This window comes from Rattus norvegicus, chromosome 13 (genome assembly GCF_036323735.1).
Source record: "Rattus norvegicus strain BN/NHsdMcwi chromosome 13, GRCr8, whole genome shotgun sequence".
In the NCBI taxonomy this organism is placed as follows: domain Eukaryota; kingdom Metazoa; phylum Chordata; class Mammalia; order Rodentia; family Muridae; genus Rattus; species Rattus norvegicus.
Window position 1 is genome coordinate 95,166,284 of NC_086031.1, and position 21,154 is coordinate 95,187,437.

Sequence of the window (21,154 nt, forward strand, 5' to 3'; positions counted from 1 at the left end):
GGGCCTACATTTCCAGAGGCTTAGCCCATTATTTCCACCACAGCGAGCACCGAGTCAGGGGTGGTACTGGGAAAGTAGCTGAGAGCTACATTTTGATGTGCAGGCAGGGGGAGGCAGAGAGGGAGGGAGGGAGGAAGAGGAGGGGGAGGGGGAGCGCTGAGCTTCAGAGCCTCACCTCGCTTGGGCTTTTGAGAGTCAAAGCTCACACCCAGTAACACACTTCCTCCCACAAAGCTACACCTATATGAGACTATGGGGACCATTCTTATTCAAACCACCACACAGCCCAAGCTGGTCAGAAGTTTGTGATAACCTGACCTTCCTCCTTGCTTACCCAGTGCCGCGCCGGGATTACAGAATAAAGCACCACACTTTGCTTTGTTTTCTTTCTTCTTTCTTTCCTTCCTTCCTTCCTCCCTCCCTCCCTCCCTCCCTCCCTCCCTCCCTCCCTCCCTCCCTCCCTCCCTTCTTTCTTTCTTTCTTTCTTTCTTTCTTTCTTTCTTTCTTTCTTTCTTTCTTTCTTTCTTTCGTATACACATACAGCTTTCTGCCTGCATGTATGCCTGCAGGCCAGAAGAGGGCACCAGACCTGATTATAGATGGTTGTAAGCCACCATGTGGTTGCTGGGAATTGAACTCAGGACCTGTGGAAGAGCAGTCAGTGCTCTTAACCACTGAGCCATCTCTCCAGCCCTTGCTTTGTTTTCTTTTCTTTTCTTTTCTTTTTTTTTTTTTTTTTTGGTTCTTTTTTTCGGAGCTGGGGACAGAACCCAGGGCCTTGCGCCTCCTAGGTAAGCGCTCTACCACTGAGCTAAATCCCCAGCCCCCCTTGCTTTGTTTTCTATCTTAACAAAATAACCAGAAACTGAAGTAGAAATGGGACTTGCCCAAGGCCTTTGCAGTTTACTAACTAATCAGGTGAGAAGAAAGCAGTTCACAATTGATCATCTGTAGAGATATGCAAAGACATTCTCATATAGTTTTCCCTATGTTAGAATTCAGAGTGGAGGAGAAACTGAAAGGCACCCCCTCCTCGCTCCACCCCTCTGCCTGGTCCGTTGTTGGTCTTGAACTCTTAGGCCGTTATTTTCTTGAAAAGAGCTCCATAGCAACACCTTTTAACTGACGAGGTCAAGGGTGGGTACCCCCATCTCAGGCGGCTGGGGCTGCTGGCAGCAACATTTCAGCCCCTGGATCTGAGTCTCTCCCCCCTACCCCTACCCCCGTTCTCACTGGTGACTCCTAGAGATGTCCCAAGGCTGGGGCACCAGGGGAAGGGAAAGCCCTTGGTCCTGCCAAGGTTGTACCCGAAGTGCAGGGGAATATGGGGAGGGGGGCAATAAAGGGGATGTATGGGGGGAATACCCGTATGGGGGAGGGGCAGGGGAGGGGATGGGAGCTTATGGACAGGAAACCGGGAAGGGGAATAACCTTTGAAATGTAAGTAAAGAAATATATCTAATAAAAAATTAAAAAAAAAAAAAAGATGTCCCAAGTCAGGGAAAAAAGTTGGTGCTTGAGCCTATCGGGTTCCCACTATGTCGTGCAGCAAAGGGCCCTGCCCACTAGAGGACCTCTATTCTGAGCTCTGGGGTGGGTGGGGTGTCAGGGATCAGGGAGAAGGTAGGTTGGAGAGAAGCTGGTGGCTTCCTGTTTCCACTAAGACGTTCAGTGTTCTGCAGCGGGGAAAACCTGAGTTTATTCTCTGCTTCTTTCTCGCTTCTGTCATAGCAGGACAGCCACTGCCTTGGGGGCCCACACACCAGCATCCCCCTTAGGCTCCTGGACAGAGTGTCCAGCCGTTATCAATTGCTCCCTGAACCGAGCCTCCCCAGGTCACCCGAAGAAGCACACACCAGTGTCATGCAGAGAGAAGTTAGAGAGTCAGACCACAGCTTACCAGGTCACCTTGCCAAGTTCCTGAGTCTGCATGTCCTCGCCTGTAGGCTGAGAGTAAAAACAGGCTCTCCTGTCCGTGCTGAGATCTAACAGAGCGGAAGAGTCCGGCATGTGGCAGGCGTGAGCCCTAAGAACCTGAAGGTGCTGTTTTGATTCAATCTGCAAGAAGTCAGAAGCACAGGAGGTCTGGTAGGCAGAAGAGCCAGGTCAAAGCTTTGGGCTGCCTGGATTCATGGCCAAATTCCCTGCAGTGGCATCTGCCATTGTATTTTAGTTTATTTTATTTATTATGCAGTGTTTGGGTTGGAACCCAGAGCCTCATTCATGTGAAGCATGGGACCCTTTCTCCTTCTAGGTACAGGGTTTCAATGAGCTACCCAGGCAAGCCTTGAACTCTCTCACTCTTTTGTCTCTGGAGTAGCTGGAATTACAGGCCTGTGCTGCCAGCCAGCCCTAACATCCTCCCTTTTGGATGATGGGAAATGAAGGGGCTTGGAACAAATTTCCATCTCCTTCCTCCAGAGTGCTCCCCAACTCACTGCTCCCGAAGGGGCCTAGTTTTGATCATCTGGGTCCCTTTCTCACAGATGTTTTCTCATTTATATTCTCTGCCTCTTTAAGTCCAGCAGACTCTACAGCAAACCTTGGATTCAGAGTCCCTCGGGCCCTCTAGGAATGCCCAACCCTCCCGGAGCTGGGCACAGCTCTCAGAAAACTGCCGTAACTTGAATCAGAGCTGACAATGGTTGGTAGCCATCATTCTCAGAAAGCTGGCTAAGGCTGGGGAGAAATGCCTCCCAGATAAACAATGCGTATGCAGATCCCCTTATAGACATATAAAGTGTAACTCACTCATGTGCCAGGTCCCTGGTTTTACGATGCTAGCATCCTGAAACGTTCAAAGGAACTAGTGGCTAGTAAGGAGAAAAACCGAATGACTCAGGACTGGGGGGTGGAGGCGGGGGGGGGGGTGAGGGGGTGAGGTGGATCCAGAGACAAAGCAGGCCTTCCTGTAACTCTGACATCCTGTTGAGTTGGGAGGATTAAATGCAAGTAGCACCTGTTGCAAGTAACCTCCGGCTTTTCCACCCATGCCACAGTTCCCAAAATAACAACTCTGAGACTTATCATTTGTGAATAAATGCATAGGCCATAAGCTAGGGCCTGCTCCTTGACTAGCTTGTAACGTCATTATTCTAGTCTATGGATGCGACATGACTGGTTACTTCTTAGTTTCTTGTGTCTCTCTCCTCAGAGTCCGGGGCAAATCTCTTCCCAGGCCTGACTCTTCCAGAGCCCTTCTCTCCCTACAGGAACTCCCACCTTCTATTTCCCGCCTCGGCTAATAGGCCGTCCGCTTTTTATTGGCAGGTAATGCTTCCATGAGAGGGTCTCTGTACAGCTGCAGTCCAGCTAGTGTGTCTGGATTCACCCCTCACACACTGCTTGCTGTGCGCCCAACCTGGAGTTACAAACACCCGGACCTGATGGCTTCCTCTAATGTAGTCTCCAGTTTGTGATGGGAAGACGAAAAAGGAGATGAAGAAAAGTCTCCGTAGTCCATTGCTCGATGAGCAATTGTACCAAGCCAGGGAAGAGGGACCCATGGGAGGCCAATGTGACACAGGGATTGTGGTCAAATATAGCTCTGGAAAGATGAGAGAAATTTTCAGCTATAGGTGGCTCAGAGCAAGGTGGCTAAGGCCTGATCTCAGAACCACGCCCCTTGTGAGTAAAGTAGGTGAAGAGAGGAGGAAGAGTGTATATGTGCAAGGCATGAGGGTGACCAGTAGTCGGGAGGCTGCACTTGGAAGACATGCGTTCACAGTGGGAATAAACAGGGAGGAAGCCCCCCCTGATCTTTGCCAAAAAAACCCGGAAAAACTATCTGGCGGAGGAGGCAATGGCGCACACGAAGGGACCAGAGCCCCATGCCCAGCAAACCTGCGCATAGCAGTGTGAGCTTTTCATCTCACCGCTGGGGAGGAGGCAGAGACCGGAGCATCCCTGGGCTTGCTGACCAGCATGGCTAGCGGATCAGCAAACTCCAGGTTCATCCAGAGACCCTGTTTCAAAAACTTAGACGGGGGGCTGGGAGATGGTTCAGTGGGTAGAGCGGTTGCTGTACAGATGTGAAGGCTGTGGTTGAATCCCCAAAATTCATGTAAATCTCCACGCTTCTGTGCTGAGATGGGAGACCAAGACTGGAGAATCTCAGCAGCTCGTGGGTCAGCTAGCATGGTATGTGTACAAAGAGAACCTGCCTCAGCCAAGGTGGAAGTCGAGGACAAACATGAGGCTGCCCTTTGACCTCCACGAGAGTGTACCTTCATGGGTGCGCGCGTGCGCACACACACAAGCACACATCGAACACAAAGGAAATAAAAACAGTGACGACTCACGACTGTTGTCTACATTTTTCTCAACCTATTTTAATAAGGGTTCAACCTCCCCTCTAGCCCACCACCCACCGGAGTTAGTGGAAGAGAGAAGTCATTAAGACATGGGGGAAGTGGGGGCGAACCCAGTCTTCGTTACCAGGGTATCAGCAGTTCAGTCTGGTAGCAAACACCAAATACCAATCAGCAGCTGCAGTCCACCCTGCAGTCACCACGCATGGACCACAAGGCCAGTGCAATCCAGAAGAAACCGAAAGGCTAGGCAACCACTGGAGACCACGGAAGTGGCAAGAAGCCGCAGGACTCTCCCGAGAAGTTCTTTGTGAGTTCCTCTCTACAGCGTCATCACAAGTGGAATTCAGGAATGCAGTGTTAGTGAATGGAACATGTGTACCATCAATGAAGAGTAGTGAGGTGGAGCAAACCGGTGCTCCAGCTCCCACTGCCTGTGCAGTCATGTTTATATTCCTTCCAAACCTATGTGCCTGCCTCAGCTAAACGTCCTTTCACCTGTGTGCCCCGGCAAACTATCTTTGACATAACTGACTTTCCAAAGAAACCGCAAGTTTCTACTTCACATGACTTTGACTTCAGACCCCCCACCAACATGTGCACACACACAAGCATGTGCAGACACCTAAACATATGCATGAAAGAAAGAAAAACAAAACATAATATTATATATACATATATATGCATATATGTATGTATATATACATATATATGCATGAAGATGCCATAACGAAGCCCATTGCTTTGTATGTTAACTTAAGAAATAAGTTTTTAGGGGCTGGGGATTTAGCTCAGTGGTAGAGTGCTTGCCTAGGAAGCGCAAGGCCCTGGGTTCGGTCCCCAGCTCCGAAAAAAAGAACCAAAAAAAAAAAAAAAAAAAAAAAAAAAAGAAATAAGTTTTTAGTGCTGGGTGTAAAGGTCTGAAAATCACTGAAGGAAGATCCCAGACACAGATCCTATGCAAAGGCAAAGAGTGTTTATCCTGCCGAAACAACCAGCACGCGGGGGTCAACCATTCTCCAAAGTGGCAACCCTGGCCAAAGGCACGCGGGCCTTCTCATAGGGAACTGTGGGAACTCTCTAGAAGGATTAAGTAATCTAAAATTTCATTGGTGGGTGCTAGGGGGCCACAGGCAGTCAGTGGTCTGCATTCCTCTGTCAAGAACGTTTAACCAGACGATGAGATAGGACTGCCCCAGCACAGATGGCCCATTCTGAGATAAGGTATTTCCTCATTTTGTTTTTTCTGTGGTTATCCCCAAGCTGTTCTTTGGGAGGGGTTTTATGACCTTGTTTCTGGGACTTACAGTCTGTTCCTGGAGCTGCTGCCTAAGGCCTTCTTTTTTTCTGGTTCTTTTTTTTTTTTTTTTTCTGGTTCTTTTTTTTTTTCGGAGCTGGGGACCGAACCCAGGGCCTTGCGCTTCCTAGGTAAGCGCTCTACCACTGAGCTAAATCCCCAGCCCCTGAGCTAAATCCCCAGCCCCAGGCCTTCTTTTTTTTTAAAAATCAGGCCTGTTCCTCAGATGGAGACAAATGGGGTAGGTCTACGTCATCCTTTTTACTGGGCATGGTGGTGCACACCTGTAATCCCAACACTTGGGAGGCAGAGGCAGATGGATCGCTGTGAGTTTCCGGTCAGCCAGAGCTACATAGTGGGGTCCTGTCTCAAAAAGGCAATAAACTATAGATAGATAGATAGATAGATAGATAGATAGATAGATAGATAGATAGATAAATAAAATAGATTTTAAGTGGGAGGAGGGTGGCAAAACCTCTTGTGGGGAACAGTAAGGGGCTTTGCAGCCATCTGGATGAGAAAGGCCAGGGCCATGGAAAGTGTGATCAATAAAGCCTAAGGGTCCCTCGCTTCTCCCCCTTCGCCCACTGCAGTTGAGCCAGTCTATGTGCCACAAAGATGAGGCAGTTCACGTCCCTATTGTGCACTCAGCTAGAGCACAATGCCTGTCCCTTAGCAGGTGCTTAGTGGGACGATTGAGCCTTGAGAGAAGGGGCAAGGTGGGAGGAGAGTAGGAAAGAAGGCCTGTCAAATGGAGCTCCATTACTTGGGTTCATTAGGGTCTTTCCCTCTTTCTTTTCCTTTTCCTTCCTTCCTCTTTTCCTTTCTCCTTCTCCCTCTGCCTTTCCACCCCACCTCATGTATACGTGTGCAGTTCATGCATGTATATCCATACAAGGACACTGAGTTTATCCACCCCTGAGCCCCATCCCCAGGCTCTCTGTGGCCCCACAAGCTAATGAACTAACCTGTGGAACACTGAGAGACGTTTGAGAAGAATAGTAACAGCGCGGTGGATGGCTACCCTAGATGGTAGACCTGTCAACCCAGGGCTGAGCCCTTGGTCTGCCAAGTGGATCATTTGCTCTTTCCTTTCAGGGATGAATTCTACCCGGATCAGGCAGGCATAGAGGCAGAGTCTCTCAGAAGAGACTCTAGCTAGGAGGTAAGGTTGCGAGGCAGCATCATTCCAGTAGAACTGGTGCCCAGTTGACTTTTGTGCAAGGTGGCTTCTTAGGGCTCTGATCCTGCATACATGTACCTCAGATGAGCAGCCTGCATGGCAGACACAAGTTTGCTGGCCCTCTGGCAGTCTGGAAGCCTGACATTTGGGTGTCAGTGGCAATGGAGTCCCCTGGGCTTGCAGATGTCCCCTTTCTCTCATGATATTCTCTCTCTCTCTCTCTCTCTCTCTCTCTCTCTCTCTCTCTCTCTCTCTCTCGACTTCTTATTAAAGTGACACCATCCATCTTGGGTAAGGGACCACCCTCAATGCCTCTAGAAGTGTAGCTGCCTCTTTAAATGCCTTATCTCCTGAGGTACCAGTACGCTTCAATGTTGTTCCGGGTGGCCCAGAGTTGGCCAAAGTATTTCTGAGGCTCACAAATACTCAGGGATGAAGAGGGGGTACAGAGAGAGAGCTGGAAACAGACAGGAGCTGGCTGGCTGAGAGCGGTACAGAGTCTCTGAAATTAGAGAAGGCCAGGGCTTGGTCCTGCAGGAGACCGGGGGAAAAGTAGCACACGTTCTGAAACTCAGAGAAATGGGAGAATGCTCAGGAGGACGTGGCCAGCGCTCCCCGCCACCACTGTGACTCGGACCTGCTTCAGATATGGAGCAAGACTGCTATCTGGTCTTTAACCAGCCTTCCGTGGCGTGACCGTCTGTGGGTGTATAGGTTTTCCCTGAGCTGCAGGGGGCGCTGCTGCACCAACTGCATCTCTGAGCTGGCTAGTTGGAAATGCCTGCTTGTGGAGGCCGTCGCCTTCCTCCGCCTTCCTGGGTCAGCGGGTCCTGCTGAAGCCAGGCCACATATGGGACAAAGGAAACTATGAGCACCAATAAATGACCTAAAGCTTCAGCCTGTCCAGTTTGGGACTCGACACCAAGTCGTCTCATCTTGTCTCGATGCTTTCTTTCTCCATGTTGCCCTGTAGAATTTGCCCTTGGCTGCTCCCATCTGGTTGCCGAGGTACCTTGGACTGTGTGAGATGGGAAAGATCTGGGTGCAGGAAGTCCCAAGTTACTAGACAAGAGGACCTAACAAGTTCAAGGACCACTACCTTTCACTAATATTAGCAAAACACATTCTCTTGGGACCGAGGGGCATGCTGTGGGAACATGGCCCAATCCCAGAGTTTGCCATACCTTCGCTGTTACCCTTAGTCAGGGGTAGCCAGGAAGGGACTCAGACACACTCAAGTATGCACGTCACTCAGGTACATTTACACACCCCCTCATATGCGCTCGTGCAAAATCACATGCACATTTGCACAGACCCACACACCTACAGAACCACACGCTAACTCACGCACACGCACTGACTCCTGCACGCATAAACAGCATCACACATTCACACACAAGCACACGCTCATACGTACTTGGAGTCATCCTCATATACATGCATAGATACAGAATCAACATTTTCATGTGCATATGTACTAGCTCTCACACACACAGGTCATAGACTCATGCATACACAGTAACTGGTGCCCACACTCACTGGGCCACACTCACGCACGGACACGCACCCTGAGGATGCTTCTGATTTACTCCATTGCTGCTGATGAGGGGTGAGAAGCAGAGACTGCCAAGGCCCATTGGAACAGTTGGTGAGCTCAGAGATAACTCTGGTTAGAGCCAGGGACACCAGAGGGAGACACACATGATTGAGGCAAAAACCCTTTACTCTCTAGAGAACCTCATTGGCTGTCCAGGGCCACACACATCATTTGATGCCCTAGGCTGTGCCCAGCCCCCTTAGACTTTTTTTAGCTATGGGCAACTCACAAGGTAGCCTGGGCCTCTTTTGTCAATGTGGATCTACAGACAGGTTCTCTTCATAGCTAGCCCTTGACTAGACCTGAGGCCTGGTGCTTTGATCCAAGGTGGGGCTTTTGAGTTCCTCTGACAGGAGTCCCATTCTCTTTCCTGGATAGAAATCTGAAGAACAATGTACAAGTAAAGTTGAGATGCTGGCTTCATGGTAGGCCCCAGACCCATTTTCCCCTTGTCAGTACACAAGTTATTTCATCGTTAATTTAAAAAAAGCAAGGGGAGGGGAGAGCTGTGGTGTGCTTGTGGAAGTCAGAGGACAGCTTTTTTGGAATCTGTTCTCTCTTCACCGCGTAGGTCTAGGGAAACGTGTGAGTCTGGGGACTGAGGGCAGATCGTCAGGCTTGGTGGCGAGGACCTTTACCGGCTGAGGCCTCTGGCTAGTCAGTCCTGGAACTCTGCTCCTCCTGCTTCTGCCTCCTCCACAGAGCTGAGATCACAGGGTGTGCTGCTGTAGTTGGCTTTTTAATTAGCTCTTTGTTCTTCTGAAGGAGAGTTTCACTGCCTGGCATAAGCCAGGGCTGGCCTGGAAAAAGCACAGGTCTGGGAGACGAAGGTAGAATGTGGGAGTGCTATGCTTGCCTCCTGCCCAGCCCTGCTGTCCACAGAGGGATGGGCTTCATAGGCCTCAGCTTCCTCAGCTGGGATGCTAGATGGTGGACTGTGGCTTGCTGCCGGGTTCTTGGAGTCACCAACACCACCTGAACAGCTCCTCAGTCCCCAAGGCACAGCCGCCTCTCTGACCTCACTTCCATGCCTGAGCTCTTATCTTCTACCGTGAAGACAAAAAGACCCTCGCAGCCTCCCTGGTCCTGAGTCTAGCCCAGCCGGCGGCTATCCAAAGTGAATGTGTCTTCCATCTTCTCTTGGTTCTGTCCCAGCTTTTGTCTTCTCTCCCTCAAGGATCTAGCTTCTAATTATTTTTCCAGAGGCTTCCTCTGTCCTGATCATCTGTCCTGCCACATCCCATCCTGCTCTGCTACGAGTGGAGCCAAAGACACCCCTCCGCTCCCTCCCTGTCCAGCTGACCTCCTCAGGTCCCTGGGTGTGGTCCTCTGGGCATCCCCCCCCCACCCCAGCTCTGCAGGGTGGTCTCCTCACTCCTATCTCTTTTCTGAATATGGTATCCCCACCTCTGTGGGTGGTACCCCTTCCTGCCTGGTCTGTGCTCTGGATCTAGAGGCCTGAAGCTGTGACTTGGGCCAGGAGAAAGCTTAACTTAGGAGCATCTTCCTGGCTTCTTGGCAGCAGTCATCTGCCTCCTCGTTGCGATCGCTCCTCACTGTGGTGCGGTATCTGAAAAGTCTGATGCCAGACTCCAAATCAGCTGGACTTTCTTCTGCGTTATCTTCTACGTGTCTTCTATTTTCATTTCTTTTCCTTGTTTGGTGACAGAGTCTCCTTCTGTAGGCCTGGCTGGCCTAGAATGTACTGGGGGGGGGGGGTAGAGAGACAGCTCAGTGGTTAAGAACACTGACCGCTCTTCCAGAGGTCCTGAGTTCAAATCCCAGCACCCACATGGTGGCTCACAACCATCTGATGCCCTCTTCTGGTGTGTCTGAAGACAGCAACAGTGTACTCACATATATACAATAAACAAACAAACAAACAAAAACGAACTTACTATGTGTGTGTCTGCCCACTCTGTGTCTGGAGTGTTGGGATTAAAGGAGTGTGCTTCTTATATCTGACTATTTTGTTGTTTTAGAAAGACTTCTTTTTACAGGTCTGAAAAATTAATTCAGCAGCTAAGGGCACTTACTGGCCTTGCAGAAGTACAGTTCCCAGCACCCACATGATGACTTAAAACCATCCTTAACCTCAGCTCCAGGGATCCAACTCCCTCTTCCGGCTTCCACAAACACCAGGGACATAGTGGTACACATACATACAAACATTTAGGTCTATGATTTTTTTTTTTGGATTTTTTAAAATTTACATTTCAAATGTTATTCCCTTTCCTGGTTTCCCGGACATAAGCACCCTATCCCATCCTCCTCCCAGGTCTATGATTTTTTTTTTTGGTTCTTTTTTTTTTTTTTTTTTTTTCGGAGCTGGGGACCGAACCCAGGGCCTTGCGCTTCCTAGGTAAGCGCTCTACCACTGAGCTAAATCCCCAGCCCCGATTTTTTTTTAAAATATTTATTTAATATATGTGTCACTGTCATCTAGTGAGAGGAGGGCATCAGATCCTAATTACATACGGTTGTGAGCCACCATGTAGTTGCTGGGAATTGAACTCAGCACCTCTGGAAGAGCAGTCAGTGCTCTTAACTGCTGAGCCATCTCCCCAGCCCAGTCTATGATTTTTTTAAAAGATTTATTTATTATATATAAGTACACTGTAGCTGTCAGACACACCAGAAGAAGACATCAGATCCCAGATGGTTGTGAGCCACCATGTTGCTGGGAATTGAACTCAGGTCCTCCAGAAGAGCAGTCAGTGCTCTTAACCGCTGAGTCATCTCCCCAGCCCAGGCTATGATTTTTTTTTTTTAAAGATACAATCTTACAGGAGCTGGAGAGATGACTCAGCGTTTAAGAGCACTGGCTGCTCTTCCAGAGAACACAGGTTCAATTCCTAGCTCTGACGTGTCATCTCACGATGGTTTGTAACTCTAGTTCTCGGAGATCTGATGCCCTCACACAGACTATCAAAGCACATAAAATAGAAATAAATCATTTTTTTTTTTAAAGTTAAGATCTTACCATGTACCCCTGGCTGGCTTGGAAGTTCCTGTGTTAACCAGACTGGCCTCAGACTCACAGAAATTCATCTGCCTTTGCCTCCCAAGTACTGGGTTGTGAGTTCCTGTGCTCCACTGTAGTTTGAGTTTTGATACAGAGTCTCTCTGTAGCTAGCCAAGGCTGGCCTCCAGTGCACTATGTAGCTAAGGATTGCCTTGAACTTCTGGTTCTCTTGCCTCTGCCTTCCCAGCCTGCATCACTATTCCCTGCTTTTTATAATTCACTTTACAGATTATTTTTTTGAGCAGTTTTGACTAATGCGACTCATCTTATAATGGAAGTTTTTCAAAGATTATCACTTTAGTGAAGGCGACAGTGGGAGTAGGTGGGCAGTCGCCTGGCAAGGGATGGAGGATCTCAAACAGAAAGACCCAGTGAGAGCAGAGGGCTTTGTGGGGGAAATGAGGTAGGGAGGACCTCCCGAGGGCTCTAGGTATGGAGGCCTAGCTGAGTATAGAAGTTGGAAACAAGGAGGTAGGGCAGAGAGCATTCGAACATTTGGTTCTGGGGCCCAGAGAAGAAGCCAAGCTCAGCAGAAGGAAGAGTCACAGATGGGGGTCTTGGCGTGCCTTCCAGCTGTCCGCAATTGAAGTTCAGACTAGGGTTGTGTTGCCTCGGGCTAAGGAGGTGGTGAGACACATCGTTAAGGAAGGTGCAGCCAGCAGACAGGACAAATATCCCTTGGCAAACAGATCTCTTTTCTGAATGTGGATTCTGGATTGTCTTTGGGGAAATACAGTAATTGACCAGAAGGAAGTGAATGTGGATTGGAGATTTTGCACAATGGGCTTGATTGGTGTAAGGTGGGAGGGAGACTGTCCTTTGTCATGTAGAATAAGCTTGGCTGGTCTCTGGAATGAGAGTGGGTAGAACTTTGGTGGTCTTGGGGTCAGACTGGAAGAGGGAGTTACCCTGAACCAAGTTTGTCACCCTACAGGAGAGGGCAAGAGAACGGGTTGTAAGAGGATACTGACTAGTGCAGCCCTGGGCTGGGCTTCAGGTGGTGGGTGCAGGGTAAGAGGTTTGACCCTGATAATAGGTCAGCTGCCAGTTGAGTGTCAAGCGACAATATGGGGTCAGGGTTCACTGGGGGGCCTCCAGGGGTAGGTGTCAGCTAGACAAGGTTCAGAAGGAAAGGGGACTCTGAGGCTAGGCAAGCGAAGGCCCAGGATGAACTCATTCCAGGCAAGGGCCAGCAACTGAGGTCCCTTCCTGGCAGGGGCACACACTTTGTTCCTGTTGGACAAATGCACCAAGGCTAGCCCCAGCTCTAGTCCCACACCACTGAACTCCTAACCCTAGCCCAGAGCACTTGTGGAGTCTTCAAACCCACCCTGGGCAGCCTCACTGCTCTCAGAGAGAAGCCCAGGCTTACTTGGGCCTCCCTGGGCCAAGGAGGGAGGTGACTGGGAATGAACAGGGAACACGGTTCAAGCCACGTGGTCCTGTCCCCTATCTGACAGGTGAGAATCCTGGGTTTAGTTCTACATGTGTATCCTGAGAGGAGCCTTGGGATCTCTCTCCTCTTGTCAGGTGAGGCAACAAGAGGCAGGATTCTACAAACAGGACTAGAAGGAAGCCCAGCAATGCCATTAAGGCTCTTGTCTTAATGATAAGGAAACTGAGGTGCAGGCTGCTGATTAACACCTCTGTGGTCCCCCAGGTAGAACTGGCCATCTGTGAAATGTCACTGGGGAGAGTGAAGGAGATAGGAGGCAGAGACACTGTGAGTCACCTCATCAACCCATGCACCAGCGTCTCTGTGGTGGCAATGGCCTCCAAAGGGTCACAGTCATCAAGAAAATTTGCTTAACTGATTAAAGAGAAAGAGGCAAGAAGAGAAGTGTGTAAAGACCAGGCTTCTAGGTTTTTCTGCAGAGAAAGAAACCACCATAAGAGGTCTTTCTTCCTCAATACCTTTTCATTGTGTGGGGTAGGGTAGGGAGGGAATGGTATGGCAGACAGACAGACAGACCGACCGACAGTGTACAGGGGATGGAACCAGCACCTTGGGCATTTTGGGCAAGTTCTCTTCACCACAGAGAGCTATGCCCAACCCCTGTAAGTTCCTCACCCACTTCCCAAGTCCTCTGTGAAAACAGGTAGAGTTAAGATGTGGCATCTCAGAAGAAATGGCTCTCCCGGGTGGACCCAGGAGAAGATGGGGTCTCTATTTTGTACAGTTGAAGGAGGGACGGGGTCTGTCCCTCAGTGGGACTCCTGCAGAGACTTGGGTGGCTGTGACACAGCCAGGAGCAGAGATGCAGTGTGTGTAGCACAGTGTACTTCCTGCTCCACTTTACTCCTTGAGGGTTTGCTCTAACGGGAAGTGGTTTGCCTGCAGGTGCATCCCAGGTGTAACTAAAGCCCCAAGGAAAACAAACAAATCTTAATGAAACCAAGTTTGTGTATTTGATTCCTATCTTTAGCCTCCCTCCCCTGTGTGTTGGGTAAATACTTAAAATGAAACAACTTCTCAGTGACCTGTGTAAGGTTTCAGGCTGTGTCTGCAGGCTGGCCTTGAACTTGTTTGTAGTAGATGATTCCCAGAGTCCTGGGAGTACCATATGCAGTTTTATGCCACGCTGGGGAATTGAACCCAGGGCCTTGTATTGATCATTCTCCAACAGTATCCAACCTGAGGATGGTGAGAGTGTTTATTTCATTTTGTCTCTGTCTATTCCCAGCCCTGAGATTTCATCTTTCTGCCCATGTAAAAGGGTTGGGGTGAGGGAGTGGGTAATCTTTTCATCTAGATTTTTATAAAAGACCTAAAATAATATGTTTGGGTTACTTTTGTATATGTTTCACGGCTTCTCACCCTGAGTTCCCTGAGTTTGTTCTGGGCTTTGAGCTTCCAGTGAAAAGCCGAGAGAGGGGCCACGCACAGTGGGCTGTGCTCATTCATAATGCCGGCACTGGAAGGCTGAGACGAGAGGTACATAGAGCTCAAGGCTGCTTTTGCTGCAGAGCAAGCAAGCACCAGGCCAGTTGTAAGAAGATAGAAAGTAGAGAAGAAGAGGGAGGAGGAGGAAGAAGAGGAGGAGGAAAACTTTTAAAGTGTACCTGTGAAATAGAAAAAAGTTCTATAATCTCAGCACTGGAGAAACTGAGGCAGAAGGCTTAGTCTATCTTGGAGACCAGCCTGGACTACACAGTGAGTTCCAGGCATGTGTAAACTATAGTGTCAGACACAGTCTCAGACATAACATGACAAAACAAATACCCACCAAATCAAACAAACAAAACATCAATCAATCAATCATCAATCAATCAATCAAAGGGAAAACACTGAAACAGCAAAACCCATGGCGTGACCACATGGTGAACTAGAAAAACCCAAGCTATGGAGGAGCTTCTGGTGCCCCAGCCTGATGTCCTGTGGCACAGCCTCTCACCTTCTGCTCTCGTCAACCCGTGTGGCCCTAACGGGGCGCTGGAGAGCATGTGGTGGCTGCTCACTGCACCCTAAGGCCCTGTGTCCATGAGTGTTCTCAGTCTGATGTGGGTCTTCATACCTCGAGCGACTTGGGCATGGACCTTGGCACTGGAAGTCTCAGTGGGCCTGGCTGCTGTGGGAAGCTCCCTGACACTGGTAGGCATGAATCCAGGGGTTTGAGAACCAGGAACACCCCTCTGCTCTGCTAGAAGACATTTTTACGAGACCCCAGGTATATGGGAATAAAATAGGTGACATTGGCTGGTAGTGATCATGAAGACAGTTACTTTAAAACAACACATTGATATACACACGTCCTGTGCATTAGATAGATAAGCCGCCATGTGCTCACAGCTCTCTAGTCCCAGACTCTGTCACCTTGTCTGGGGACAGGCCGCTCCCTGACTCTGTAAGGAGGAGAAGGAAGAAGAACAAAGGAGAGAAAAAGTAAAACCGTTGTGTCCTCGAGAGCAAACCATGGCTGAGTACCTGATACTGCACGACCGAGAGCATCTTCAGCCTCTTCTGAGTCGTGCTCAATGACTGCAGCTTCCTCAAAGTGAGTAAATGCAAAAGAAAACAAACAAACAGCAAACCCCAAAAATCTCGGCAGCTTAAACGTCAGAAAGAGACAATTCATCATAACCAAATCATAACGAATCATCCTAACCAAAATGACGGTTATTAGCGGTGGGCTCCCTGACCTCCTGCAGAGGTCTACTGAGTGTCTGTGCCGATGAGAACTCTCACATTGTTCTCTAAACAGTGCAGCCCAATTCTGCCTGGTTTTGAGTGACAGGTGACTAAACAGACTGTGTCTCGGTTCTGTCCCCTGTCCTGGTCCTGCAGTGGCCAGTGCTGCACAGCCTTGATTTGCCTTCCCTGTCACAGGATAGTCCGTGCGAAAACTTCACTGCAGCGAGGTATTTCCAGTAGGAGGCTCTGGTTTATCCACTTTGTTTGTTTTGGTCTTTGAGTGGAAGCCAGGCTCTCCTGCAGGATTGCGAAGCCCTCCCAGCCGCAGCCAGCCTGTCTAGACTCTGACACCGCTGTGATAATCACTGTTATGAGTGTATTTATGTCAGACTGAGTGGAGTTGCTGGGTCTTAGGATAATGTAGTTCCTTCAAATCTAGAACGATCTGCCAAAGTATTCTCAGCTGTCTTCCTATTTTTACTACAGTGTGAGAGTTCTCATTGGCACAGACACTCAGTAAATTGGTGGAATTCTGTATCCATTCTTGATTTAAAAAAGAAAGAAATTGGGGCTGGGGATTTAGCTCAGTGGTAGAGCGCTTACCTAGGAAGCGCAAGGCCCTGGGTTCGGTCCCCAGCTCCGAAAAAAAAAAAAAAAGAAAGAAATTCTTATTGAGCTGAGACTGTACCTCGGTGATAGAGGACATCCTCAACATATCTGACGCCCTGGGTTTGATCCCTCAAACTACAACTAATAAATAATAAAAACAACACACATGCACACACATGCACACAAACACACACACATGCACACACACAAGCACACACATACACATGCATGCATGCACACACACATGGGCACACACACATGAAGGCACACACACATGCACACACACACACATGCACACAAACACACATGCACACACACACATGCTCACACTTAAACATTACTTTAGCTATTTCCTTAACAAGAGGATCCATTTATCTCAATTATAAAGGTCATACTTAGGGGAAACAGTGAAGGAGTCCATTAAAATCAGGAGCAAGACACTGATATCTACTCTTATTTCTTAGCATTGATCTGGAGATAGTAGCCACAAAGGTCAGACAATAGAGAGGACCTCAGCTGCAGAGTTTTTGTCTAACACACAGGAGGCACTGGGCTCCTCTCCACTCTGACAAATAAACTAAGTAAGTAAATAGAAAGATAAAGCTAAGGAAGAAAGGAAGGGGGAACCAGGGGAATCAGTTTTGAAAAAGAGGAACCCGTTAGCGGGTGTGGAGAGACGGCTCCTAGGTTAAGGGCACCTGCAGATCTTCAGAGGACTCGAGTTTGGGTCCCAGAATCCACGTTGGGTAAACGCAGCCACCTATAACTCCAGCTTCAGGGCCTCCGAGGGCACCTGCACTTATTACACACATCCCCGTGCCCCATGATCATAACAAAAAAATTACATACCCTTAGTAAGGGGCTGGGGAGGAGTTTAGTTGATAGAATACTTGCCTAGCATGCCTGAGGCCTTAAGTTCAATCCCCAGCACTGCACTAACGCCTGCGTGTTTGGAGGGACGGGGCAAGAAGATGAGACGTTCAAACTCATCCTTGGCTACACAGTGAGTATGAACCCAGCCTGTAATACACGGGGGTTGGGGGCAGAGAGTGCCAGAGCCAGAGCCAGGGGGGAGAGACAGACAGACAGACACAGAGAGAGAGAGAGAGAGAGAGAGAGAGAGAGAGAGAGAGAGAGAGTTACAATACCACTGATAGATATTCCATTTGTACCTAACAAAAAGCAATGGATTTAGAAATGGGAGTTACTGTTACAAACGATAGATAAAGAGAATCCAGGAGGGAAGCGGAGCTGGAAGTCAGAGGTAAAACAAACAATTCGCAGTGAGCGATTCAAGCAACAGTCAAGCAGGTCTGTGAATTGAAAACCCCCTTTCCATAGCAGCGAGAATTACAGAGGGCCCAGGGATTTACTGGACAAGTTACACATAGACCCATATATCTAATTAAAAATAAAATAAATCTTAAAAAGAAAAAACCCAGGATATCCCCACTGTAGTGTGTCATCACAATAACACTTGCCAACGTCAGAAAAGAGAGCTATGTGTGGCCTGCAGGAGGCCTGAGGTCCATCCCCAGCACTGAAACAAAGAAAGAGCCAAATCAGCTATGAGTGGGTCTCCATTGCCACCCAGCTCACAGCAGCGATAAGGTCTAATTGCAAAGAGGCAAGCTAAGTGTCAGAGTCAACAAGTGGACCTCCAGGACCTCCAGAAGAACTAAATCTTGTTGCCTCCTGGGAGGGGACCCTGGGTGGGAGAGACTTTTCACTGGACTGCTTAAAATTTTAAATTGGGGGCATGTGAACGTGCGAGGGTGAAAATTTCATACGGTTCCATCCCTAGACAAAGAGCTACATAGGACTAATGACCTCGGGACGGGGAGAATTGACCTTGGCCAGGTCGGGGATGAGCTCCCTTAGTGGATGAGCACTCCAGGTTGGCTTGTCACAGGGACTCTTGCTCCGCAGTGTTTATTGTGGCTCTGTTCACAGCAGCAGAGTCAGGGAAGCCACCCAGATGTCTTACGCAGAGGGACAGAAGCGGAGAATGTGGTGTGCACACACAACAGCTCTCTGCTGGTGTGAAGGATGAAGCCATGGTGTTGGCAGGAAAGTGGACATTCCTGGAGGTAGTCACAGTGAAGGAGTTAAATGAATCTCAGAGACAGTTCTCATATTTCCTCTCACTTTTGGCTCCCGGATTGTATGTAGGTACAGAAGTTGACATTCATATATCACGAGAGTAGAACTGTCTGGAGTTATAAGGCAAACCAATGGGATGGGGAATGAGAGAAAGGAGAGGGTGTGTTCAATCTGTAGTATATGCATGCTCTAAAGCTTCAAAACATTAAAATCTGGATCCGTGAGGCACATTAGTGGGTAACGGTGGTTAATACCAAGCCTAAGAACCAGACTTCAATTCCTAGGACTAACGAGGTGGAAGGAGAGAACCAGCTCACTTGCTTGTTTGTTTGTTTTGAGACAGGGTTTCTCTGTGTAGCCTTGTCTGTCCTGTAACTTACTCTGTAGACCAGGCTGGTCTTGAACTCACAGAGGTCCACCTGCTTCTGGCATCCAAGCAGGGAGATTAAAGGTGTCTGTCACCACAGCCCCAAGGGAACCAAGTCTTGAAAGTTACTCTTTGATATTCACACACATACTGTAACCTGTGCCTCCTCCTCCCCCAATAAATAAACAAAAACAACAAAAGTTTAAAAAAAATGTCAATTAAAAACACAGTTTGGGAAAAAATATAAAATCGGGAACTGGGTACCATGGTCTGAATCTGTACCCACTGTGGAGGCTGAGGTGGGGAATCACTTAAACTCAGGAGTTGGAGGCTAGCCAGTGGAACCTAGTGAAACCCCATCTCTTAAAATAAAACTGGGACCGGACTATCGCTGAGTGGCGGAGCTCATGGTTAGCATCTCTAAGGCGCTGGGTTCAATCTCAGCATTGTGCAAAAGCAAAACAAAAACCAACTCACTAAACAAAACAGAACATATCTTTATACACCCCTGGGAATTCCACATCGAAAACCCAATTAAACAACAACCCCCCCCCCCCGCCAAATCTGTAAAGATGACTTTTATAGAAACTAAAATTTTTATACTTTAAAAACACAGGTGCAAATAACGATTGTTAGTAAAATCTGCACTGGGGTTGGGGATTTAACTCAGTGGTAGAGCACTTGCCTAGCAAGCGCAAGGCCCTGGGTTCGTCCCCGGCTCCGGGGGGGGGGGGGGAAGAAAGAAAGAAAAGAAAAAAGAAAAAGAAATCTGCAGGATGAGAAAAACATTCCGTGTTACTCGCCAGAGACACAGAGGTAAAGCGAGCAGGCAGGGCAAAGAAAGAACCTGCCTCTTCCTACGTTCCCTTCCACAGATTTGAGTGTTGCTGAATTCTAATTGTTTTTAAGAGAATTAAAAAAAAAAAGTCAAGTTACATTTTAGACAGTTCACCGAGTAAGTGAACAGTGCAATAGGCAGCTAGCATTTCTCGAGCACCTACTGTGTGCCGAGAGACTTGCCAGGGATTCTGGGAACATCGTGATTAAGTGGCTAATTTCTGGTGTCCGTTTTCCCAGAGGGAAACTCCAATCACCTTGAGGGGACTCACATTTCCCAGGGGGGACCTACGTCACATTGTGAGTGTGGTGCAGCGAAGTTTGCATTCAAACCTGTAGCACGGAGAAGGAGCCAATGGACTAAAATGCCGTTTGTATCCTTGCCTGTTCCTCCTCTTTGACCTAGAAAGTCTAGGAGGCTGACATGCTCTGGGAGAACGTGGAGTCCATTAGGGCATGTCTAGAAGTTCCTCTGCACGGTCCACAGAAGCCACACCGCCTCAGGCAGGGATTAGGGAGCTCCACGTGTGGGGTCAGTCTGGGCTGGCCTTGCTGTGCTTGCTAAGCAAACCCAAGGGATCTATCCTGCCCATTGAGGGAACCCTAGACACTAGGCGTGTCCTGGACCTTAGCTTCCCTGAACTCAGAGGCCCTTTGAGTCTCATACTCCTCCTGGTGTTAGCCAAATCTGGAAATCCCAAGGTGACTCTGTTCTCATTGAAGCATTTGCCCCAGGCTTCCCTTGCAGCCCAACCTCTGTTTGGAGCCAGAGAGAGGTAGGGAATACCAGGCTTCTCTTTTACCTTCGCCCTCATTCCGGGCATGATCAGGTTACTGCCCACCCCTGGGTCCTGAGCACTGGCCTGGAGCCAAGAAAGGTGTCGTGCCAGGAGCTGCAAGCTTCATTCCAGGGGTCCCCTCTCCGGGTCTGGGGGCTGCTTCCTAATCTCAAACCTGACCAGGGTCAGACCCAGGCAGGAGTGGTGAGGAAGGCAGCTGCTTTTCTACATAACAAAGGGCAGCCCTGCTGGAGAGGGGGGGGCGGGGGGGGAACTCAAGGACAAGTCTGACAATCCACTACCGTTTCTCTCCGTAGCCCCCGGACTAAGATTGTCAGAATCTGCAAATAAAAACTCTAGATACTCGTGTCATGCAAATCCCAGGTAAACAATGACTAATATTTTAGTGTAATCAGTCCCAAATTCCGGACGAGTTTTATTTAGCAGCCCTAACCCAGTAGGTTGCTCAACTCTATTTCTCCAGTAGAATTCTAAAACCGGCTCGCAAATCCACAGATCCCAGCTGTGTTTTGGAGAAGGCTCGGTATACTCTGTCGTTGTAGAACCACACACCCCATCCCCCCATCCCCACCCCAGCCACACACCCATATCTGGCTCTCTTCAAGAGCCTGGGCACACACACACACACACACACACACACACACACACACACACACACACACACACCCCAAAAAAAAAAAAAAAAAAAAAAAAAGAGCCTGGGCAGGACTTGGAAGAAAATAGAGATGTGGAAAGCTCTACAGGGGCACCCATAAAGATCGTAACTATGTTGCCCCTCTCTGAACCGCTGTTCTTTTGGTTCAGAGATTGGGAGCAGGTAGGTTTTCAACTCTAACTCAGCAAGAAAGGGAAAGGATGGGTTTCTTATTGGCTAGTCCCAGACTTTGTGACTAA